We start from the raw sequence: 10,144 nt of genomic DNA on the forward strand, positions 1-10,144 counted from the left end.
AGGGAACCTCCCCCCTTTATCACTAATTGAGAAAATGCCTTACAGCTGGATCTCATGGAGGCATCTCCCCAACTGAAGCTCCTTTCTCTGTGATAACTCCAGCTGTGTCAAGTTGACACAAAGCTATCCAGTACAGGTACCTTCTCCAAAATTGACTATATAATTGGTCACAAAACAGGCCTCAACAGATACAAAAATATCGAAATTATCCCATGCATCCTATCAGATCACCATCGACTAATGATAATCTTCAATAACAACATAAATAATAGAAAGCCCACATACACATGGAAGCTAAACAACACTCTAATCAACGATACCTTGGTTGAGGAAGAAATAAAGAAAGAAGTTAAAGACTTTTTACAGTTTAATGAAAATGAAGCCACAACACAACCAAACTTATGGGACACAATGAAAGCATTCCTGAGAGGAAAACTCATAGCTCTGAGTGCCTCCAAAAAGGAACTAGAGAGAGCATACACTAGCAGCTTGACAGGACAACTAAATGCTCTAAAACAAAAGTAAGCAAATTCACTCCAGAGGAGTAGACAGCAGGAAATAAGCAAATTCATGAATAAATCAACCAAGTGGAATCAGTACTGTATAAACAATCAACAAAACCAGGAGCTGATTCTTTGAGAAATTCAACCCTTAGCCAGGGTTAGAGGTCACAGGGGCAGTATCCTAATTAACAAAATCAGAAATGAAAATGGAGACATAACAGAATCTGAGGAAATCCAAAACCTCATCATATCCTACTACAAAAGCCTATACTCAACAAAACTGGNAAACCTGGATGAAATAAACAATTTTCTAGACAGATACCAAGTACCAAAATTAAACCAGGATCAGATTAACAATCCAAACAGTCCTATATCACCTAAAGAAATAGAAGCAGTCATTAGTAATCTTCCAACCAAAAAGAATCCCAGGACCAGATGGGTTTAGTACACAGTTCTATCAGACCTTCAAAGAAGACCTAATTCCAATTCTCCTAAAACTTTTCCACAAACGAAAAAGGAAGGTACTCTACCCAATTTATTCTATGAAACTACATTTACTTTGGCAACTAAACCGCACAAATACCCAACAAAGAAAGAGAACTTCAGACCAATTTCCCTTATGAATATCGATGCAAAAACACTCAATGAAATTCTCACAAACCGAATCCAAGAACACATCAAAACAATCATCCATCATGATCAAGTAGGCTTCATCCCGTGTATGCAGGGAATTTTTTTTTAATGGAGATTTTATTTCCTTTATTTGAGAAACTTAAGTCTTGGGTACATCAAAAACCAATTTCTGGGATGAGGGAAAAAAACCTGAACCCACAATAGAAAAAAAAGTTATCATCTGGGTCACAACAGAACCCAGAGAATATATTCTTATAATTGAAAAATTATAGGTGCTTCATAATTGACCTTCTGATACAAAATGATCTATTGAATTTGCAACTTGGTTCTTGGTGTGGAGGTCCACAGACAAACTAGGACGTCTTCAGACCTTAGCTGGATGCTTTGAGGGGTTATTTGGCTTTCGACTCTTTTTTTCCTGTTTAAGAGGTAGCAGCAGCAGCAGTGCACACCCTCTGGGCAGCTTCTTTCTTGGCATGATGAGCCTGCAGGACTGCCACAGCTTCATCCACCTTGGAGTGGAGGGACTCGGGGACTCCAGCATGTGCAGTAGCTCAGAGTTGTAGATTTCCAGCAGCATCCCGGTGATTTTCCCAGCCAGGTTTGAATGCATTGTTTGGATAAGCAGGAACAGATGCTCCCCCAGCATCTGCTTCTGCTGGGGGTGGGGGTGGGGGAGCTGCAGCAAGCATGGAGGCAGTCAGGGGCTCCTGACCCTGGATGTGGACTGCAGGCTGGGGGGCCTGCAGCGGCTGGATGGCAGGGTGCGTGCTGCGGGCAGGGTGCGGGCTGCGTACACTGGAGGCATACTTGTACAGAGCCACCGCCCTGGGAGCGGCGGCAGCAACTGCGGCCCGAGGTGCAAGGTGTGGCACAGCTATAGGGACGCCTCCAGACTGGCAGCTGTCAGTCAACCCTTACTGGGCGGCACCAGTCCCACCAAAGTCCATAGCCAAGCGGTCCGGGCACTCAGACCCAGTTGGAGCCAGATGTCGAAGAGCTGGCCGAGGCCCAGACTGCTGCAGAGCACTTGGCATTCCTTGGAAGCCTTGAGGTCTCCCGCCTTGCTGCCAGCGTGGATTAGGCCTCATCTGTGCTAACTGGTTAGGTGTGTAATATGGAGGTCTTCCTGAGCCTTCGGAACTTTGGGCACTAAGTAGCCACCAGTCGCAGGCAGGCTGGAACTGATTGAAGACGGCACTGGCAGGCAGCGCCCTCATTCCTGCCAAGATGAGCCTTCTGCTCTTCCTTCTTCTGGGCCAGGGCGACGTAGAGAGGCTTGGAGCCCACAATGCGTGCGTTCATTTCCGTGACAGCTTTGGTCGCCTCTTCAGGAGATGAGAAACAGACAAAGCCAAACCCTTTCTTCCATCTTCTAGCATCACGTTCGCACTGGTGATTGATCCTAAAGGAGAAAACTCTTTCCTTAATTTCTCATCATCAATGGTGTCATCCAAGTTCTTAATGTAGAGATTCACTCCCTGGTACCGGCTAATCCTCTCCTGCTTCAGCTGCTCAAACTTCTGTTTTAACTCAGCCTGCCTTTCTATTTTTTCTGTGCTCGGCCCACAAATATGGCTTTCCCGCTCATTTCTTTCCCATTCATTTCTTCCACAGCCTTTTTGGCATCCTCATGTTTCTCGTAACTTACAAAGCCAAAGCCTTTGGACTTCCCACTGGAGTCTCTCATCACCTTGACACTTAGGATCTTACCAAACTGGCTGAAGAGCTCTTTCAAATTCCCATCATCCATCTCTTCTCCGAAGTTTTTGATATAAACATTGGTGAATTCCTTGGCCTTGGCTCCAAGCTCCGCTTCCCGCTCTTCGCGGGACTTGAATCTACCCACAAACACTTTACGATCATTGAGAAGCATGCCATTCATCTTCTCGATGGCCTTCAGCGGCCTCTTGGGTCTTGAAGTGGACAAAAGCATAGCCCTTAGAGCTGTTCTCATCACAGACCACCTTGCAAGACAAGATGTTTCCAAAGGCAGAGAAAATGTCATACAGTGCTTTGTTGTCTATGGACTTGTCCAGGTTCTTGATGAAGACATTTCCCACCCCAGACTTTCTCAAAGAGGGATCCCTCTGCGACCACATGATGCGGATTGGCTTTCCCTTTATGACGTCGAAGTTCATGGTGTCCAAAGCCCTCTCAGCGTCAGCTGGCTGCTGGAAGTTGATGTAGGCATAACCCAGAGAGCGCCGGGTGATCATATCGCAACAGACCCGGATGGACAGCACAGGCCCCCGCAGGGCTGAACTTTTCATACAGCATGGCTTCTGTGACGTCCGAGTGCAAATCGCCCACGTATAAGGAGGCTATGGGGTAGCTACTGGCTGCAGCGTTCATCTCCCCACCCCCCTCGACCCCGAGCCCCACCAGGAGGACTTCTAACAAGGCCTACTGCAGGACAAAAGGGGCTCCGAGGAGCTGTGGCACGCACCACAGCGCACAGGTGGCACCAGTGACGCCAGGAAGGCTGGAGCAGGAGGCTGCGAGCCGGGACCGAGTGCGGGACGACTTGCACGGGACTGCAAAAGCCCCAAGACAAAAGGCTCTCAAAAACAATATGGCCCGCTCCTGGAGTTTGTACTCTCCAGCTGTCCTGGCTTGGGGCTTAAAAAATAAAAATTAAAGTAGGAAATCCCCTTGTAACGGGGGCAAAATTTCAAGAGGCAATCAGATGCTGCACTCACGGCCGCCTTGGAAACACTCCTTTTCGCGATAAATATAGGCCCCGGGCTCCCGGCAGTTTACAGTTACAGAGGCCTGGGAAGGGGGAAACCAAATCTTTGCGGGTGCCAGAGAAGAGCAGCGAGGACACATGGGCGCGGGGCTGCCACGAGGCACAGAGGCGTGCAGGGGCGGGCCGGGCTGAGGGGGATGGCTCACCACCTGATGGACAGACAGACACCGATGGACAGGCAGGCCAGAAGCTGTGAAAATCACTTCTCCGTGGGCTCCCAGCACAAGTCGCTGTCTCGTTCTCTTTTTCTTCTGTTTTCTCTTCCCTTTTTCTTTATTTCCTCTTCTTTTTTTTCTTTTCCTTTTTTAAAGGTTTTTGAGGCTTTTTAAATTTTTTTTTAAGCTTTTTCTTTTTTCTGCTTCAGGCTTGCTGAGCCCAAACGCAACACTGAAACCTGCGACCCGCGGTGGAGAGCGGGATGGTTTAATATACAGAAATCCATCAATGTAATCCACTATATAAACAGACAAAAACCACGTGATCATCTTGTTTGATGCTGAGAAAACATTTGATAAATTCCAACAGCCATTCATGATAAAAGTCTTGGAAAGATAAGGTATTCAAAGCCCGTACCTAAACATAATGAAAGCGATATAGCTAACATCAAACAAAATGGAGAGAAACTTGAAGCAATCTCACTAAAATCAGGGACTAGACAAAGCTGTACACTTTCTCCCTATGTATTCAATATAGTACTTGAAGTCCTAGCCAGAGCAATTAGACAACAAAAGAAGATCAAGGGGATACAAATTAGAAAGGAAGAAGTCAAAATATCACTATTCACAGATGATATGATAGTATATATAAGTGACCCTAAAAATTCTACCAGAGAATTCATAATCCTGATAAAAAACTTCAGTGCAGTAGCTGAATATAAAATTAACTCAAACAATTCAGTGGCCTTTCTCTAAATAAAGGATAAATAGGGTGAGTAAGAAATTAGGGAAACAACACCCTTCACAATAGTCACAAATAGTTTAAAATACCTTGGTGTGACTCTAACTATGGAAGTGAAAGATCTGTATGATAAGAACTTCAAGTCTCTGTAGAGAGAAATTGAAGAAGATCTCAGAAGATGGAAAGATCTCTGAATGCTCATGGATTATCAGGGTTTATATAGTAAAAATGGCTATCTTGTGTAAAGCAATCTACAGATTCAATGTAATCCCCATCAAAATTCCAACTCAATTCTTCAACAAATTAGAAAGAGCAATTTGCAAATTCATCTGAAACAACAAAAAACCTAGGATAGCAAAAACTATTCTCAACAATAAAAAACTTCTGGTGGAATCACCATCCCTGACCTAAAGCTGTACTGCAGATCAATTGTGATAAGAACTGCATGGTACTGGTATAGCAACAGACAGGTTGATCAATGGAAAAGAGTTGAAGACCCAGAAATGAACCCACACACCTATGGTCACTTGGTCTTTGACAAAGGCGCAAAAACCGTCCAATTGCAAGAAGACAGCATTTTCAACAATTGGTGCTTCTTATATAGAAGAATGCAAATTGATCCATTCTTATCTCCTTGAACAGAGGTCAAGTCCAAGTGGATCAAGGGACTCCACATAAAACCAGAGACACCGAAACTTATAGAGGAGAAAGTTGGGAAGAGCCTCGAAGATATGGGCATAGGGGAAAAATTCCTCAAGAGAACAGCAACAGCATGTGTTATAAGTTCAAGAATTGACAAATGGGACCTCATAAAATTTCAAAGCTTCTATAAGGCAAAGGACACTGTCAATAAGACAAAAATCCGACCAACACATTGGGAAAATATCTTTACTAGTCCTAAATCTGATAGGGGAATAATGTCCAACATATATAAATTCATTGTTTTTGATTACTGAGGAGTACCCCATTGTGTAAGTGTACCACATTTTCTGTATACATTCCTCTGTTGAAGGACATCTGGGTTCTTTCCATTGTCTATTATAAAGAAGGCTGCTATGAACATAGTGGAGTATGTGTTCTTATTACATGTCAGAGCCTCTTCTGGTTATACCAGGAGTGGTATTGCTAGATCTTCCCATAGTATGATGTCCAATTTTCTGAGGAACCACCAAACTGATTTCCAGAGTAGTTTTATCAGCTTACAATTCCACCAGCAATGGAGGAGTATTCATTCCTCTTTCTCCACACCCTTGCCAGTGTCTGATGTCACCTGAGTTTTTGATCTTAGCCATTCCTACTGTTATGAGGTGGAATCTCAGTGTTGTTTTAAAGGGTCCCCCACCTCCTAGATCCCAAGGTTAGCTATTACTTTTCATTCTGCTGGCCCTCAGGACTTCATTCAAGCTTCCCCCAGAATACCTTATCCTGATCTCCCCTTCCTCTATCTATCTTTTCTCCCACCCAGGACTCTCCTTCCCTCTGTCTTCCTTTTATTGTTTTTTTTTTTTTTTTTTTTTTTTTTTTTTTTTTTTTTTGTGCTTCCGGATTTGTATGGAGGGAACATCACTTGGGTCCATTCACTTATTAACCATTTTGAGTTTTGTGTATTTTATCCTGGGTCCTCTTTAATTTTTTGGTGAATATCCACTTATTAGTGAGTACATACCATGCACGTCCTTTTGGGTCTGAGTTATCTCGCTCAGGATATTTTCTTCTTTTATCCATTTGTTTGCAAAACTCATGATGTTCTTTTTCTTAATTGCTGAGTAGTATTCCAACGTGTAAATGAGCCATATTTTCTGTATCTATTCTTTCATTGTGGGACATCTAGGTTGTTTTCAGGTTCTGGCTATTACAAATAAGGCCATTGTGAACATAATGGAACATGTACTCCTTTGGTACAGTGGGGTATCTTTTGGGTATATGCCCAACAGTGGTATTGCTGGGTGTTCAGGTAGATCTATTTCCAATTCTCTGAGGGAGCTCCACATTAATTTCCAGAGAAGTTGAACCAATATGCAACCCCACGATCAATAGAGAAGTGTTCCTCTTTCTCCTTATCCTCACCAACATGTGCTGTTACCTGAGTTTTTTATCTTAGTCATTTGGCCTGTGGTAAGGTAGAATCTCAGGGTTGTTTTGATTTGCATTTCCATGATTACTGAGGACTTTGAACAGTTTTTTAACTGCTTCTTAGCCATTCTGAGATTTCTTTGTTGTGAATTCTTTGTTTAGTTCTATACCCCATTGTCGGATTTATTTATTTATTTTTTTGGCTTTGTAGTGGTTAGTTTCTTGAGTTCTTTACATATTTTGGATATTAGTCCTGTATCAGATGTGGAGTTAGTAAAGATTATTTCCCAATCTGTAGTTTGCTGATTTTTCTTATTGATTACACCCTTTGACTTACAGAAGATTTCCAGTCTTATGAGGTTCCATTTATCAATTCTTGATATTAAAGTCTGAGCCATTGAACTTGTGTTCAGGAAATTTCTCCTAGTGCCAATGAGTTCTAGGCTCTTTCCCACTTTATCTTCTATTGGATTCAGTGCATTTGGGTTTATGTTGAGGTCCTTGTTCCACTTGGACTTGAGCTTTGTAAAAGGTAACAAATATTAGTCTATTTTCATTTTTCTACATATAGACTGCCAGTTACTGAAGATGCTTTCATTTTACCTTTGTATATTTTTGGCTTCTTTGTCAAAGATTAAGTGTCCATAAGTGTGTGGTTTTATGCTGGGTCTTCAATTCTATTCCATCAATCAACATGTCTGTCTCCATATCAATACCATGCTTTTTTTTTTTTAATCACTATGGCTCTGTAGTATAGCTTGAGGTCAGAGATAGTGATTCCTGTAGAAGTTCTTGTTTTGTTAAGGATTGTTTTCCCTATTTTGTTTTTGATGTTGGTTTTAGTGTTTTGTTGTTTTGTTTTGTTTTGTAGATGAATTTGAGAATTGCTCTTTCCATGACTCTGAAGAATTGTGTTGGAATTTTGATGGTGATTGCATTGATTCTGTAGATTGCTTTTGTTAGGATGGCTATTTGTACTGTGTTAGTTCTACCAATTCATGAGCATTGGAGATCACTTTCTGAAGTCTACTTGGATTTCTTTTCTTTTCTTTTCTTTTCTTTTCTTTTCTTTTCTTTTCTTTTCTTTTCTTTTCTTTCCTTTCCTTTCCTTTCCTTTCCTTTCCTTTCCTTTCCTTTCCTTTCCTTTCCTTTTCTTTTCTTTTTTTTTTCTTTTTTTTTCCTTTTGATTTTCAATTATATGAGTACACTGTACCTGTCTTCAGACATACCAGAAGAGTGCATTGGATACTATTACAGTTGGTTGTGAGACACCGTGTAGTTGCTGGGAATTGAACTCAGGATCTCTGGAAGAGCAGTCAATGCTCTGAACCATTCAACCATCTCTCCAGGATGTCTTTATGAGAGACTTGAATTACTTTTTGAACAGATCTTTCTCTTGTATGATTAGTTACCCCAATATATTTTTTATTATTTGAGTCTATTGTGAAAGGTGCTGTTTTCCTAATTTCTTTCTGAGTCCATTTGTCGTTTTTATAACCAAGGCTACCTGTTATTGACTTAACTTTGGTATGTTGTATTTGTCTAGATTATTATCTATTTCATCTAGATTGTCCAGTTTTATTGTGTATAGATCTGATGACTTTTTGAATTTTTTAATTTCTGTTTTTTTAAATAACAATTGCTTAGTAGTATAGCTTGTTATATTTCCCTTTTCATTTCTGATTTTGTTAATTTGAATATTGTCTCTGGTAGTTTGGCTAGGGGTTTAATCTATCTTGTTGATTTTCTCAAAATCAGCTTTTGGTTTTGTTGATTCTTTGTATCATTCTAGTTGTTTCTATTTGGTTGATTTCTCCCCTGAGTTTGACTACTGCCATCTATTCCTCTTGGATGAGTTTGCTTCTTTGTGTTATAGAGCTCTCAGCTGTGCTGTTAAGTTGCTAATGAAGGATCTCTCCAATTCATTATTACCAGAATACTTAGTGCTATGAAAGACTTCCTAGAATTCAATGAAAATGATAATATAGCATAGCCAAACTCTTAGCACTGCTGTCACTGTGTCCTATAAATTTGGCTATGCTATATTATCATTTTCATTGAATTCTAGGAAGTCTTTCATTTCTTTATTTCTTCCCTAAGTTATCACTGAGTAGAGAGTTATCCAGTTTCCATGGCGTATGTGGGTTTTCTGTTGTTTTTGTTGTTGCTGAAGACCAGCCTTAGTCCTTGGTGATCTGATGGGATACACTGAATAATTTCAAACCTCTTGTATCACTTGAGCCTTGTTTTGTGAAAGAATATAAGGTAAAATATGGAGAAGGTCCCATGATGTGCTGAAAAGAAAAGTATATTCTTTTCCTTTAGGGTGAAATCTTCTATAAATATCTGTTAAATCCATTTGGTTCATAACCTTTATTAGTTTCACTGTGTCTTTGTTTAGTTCCTGTTTCAATGACTTGTCCATTAATGAGAGTAGGGTATTGAAGTCTCACACTATTTTTATGTGGGATTCAATGTGTGTTTTGAGTGCTAGTAAAGTTTCTTTTATGAATATGGCTGTCCTTGCACTTGGGGGGATATATGATCAGAATTGAAACTTTCTACTGATGTATTTTCCTTTGATGAATATAAAGTGCCCTTCTTCATCATGCTTGATAACTTTTGGTTGAAATCTATTTTATGAGATATTAGCATGGCAACTCTAGCTTATTTCTTTGAACCTTTTGTTTGGAAGTCTTTTTTCACACCTTTTACTCTGAGGTAGTATATCTTTGATAATAAGGTTTATTTCTTATATACAGCATGATGCTGGATCCTTTCTGCATATCCAGTGTTTTATGTTATGCCTTTTAATAGGGCAATTGAGTGTTTTTTATATTGAGATATGGTAAAGAAAAATGATTGCTAGTTTTCATTACATTTGTTGTTGTATGTGGCATTATGTGTTTGTGGTTATCTCCTTTTGGCTTTGTTGTGAGATGATTAATATCTTGTTGTTTCTTTGGTTCAGGTACCCTTTTTGTGTTGGAGTTTCCTTTGTAGGGTTGGATTCATAGATAAACATTGTTGAAATTTTGTTTTGTCCTGGAATATTTTGGATTCTTCATTTATAATGATAGATGGTTTTGGTGATTATAATAGCCTGGGATGGTCATTGTGCTGGCTTAGGGTCTGCATGACCTGAACAGGCTCTTCTGGCTTTTAGTTTCTCTGTTGAGAAGTCTGGTATAATTCTAATAGTTCTGTCTTTATATTTTATTTTGTCTTTTTTCTTGCAGATTTGAATTCTTTTGCTTTGTCCTGTGCATTTAGTGCTTTGATTATG

The 10,144-nt window shown here is 40.4% G+C and overlaps 1 pseudogene across 1 annotated transcript; it reads right to left on the bottom strand.

Annotated features, from left to right (window-relative positions):
* Positions 1-1,247: 1,247 nt before the first annotated feature.
* LOC110315573 lies at positions 1,248-3,491 on the bottom strand (annotated as a pseudogene). Its single transcript, XR_002380218.1, has one exon. The product of XR_002380218.1 is annotated as a polyadenylate-binding protein 4 pseudogene (transcript).
* Between the last annotated feature and the right edge of the window lie 6,653 nt (positions 3,492-10,144).

Source organism: Mus pahari, unplaced genomic scaffold, assembly GCF_900095145.1.
Source record: "Mus pahari unplaced genomic scaffold, PAHARI_EIJ_v1.1 scaffold_6208_1, whole genome shotgun sequence".
In the NCBI taxonomy this organism is placed as follows: Eukaryota; Metazoa; Chordata; class Mammalia; order Rodentia; family Muridae; genus Mus; species Mus pahari.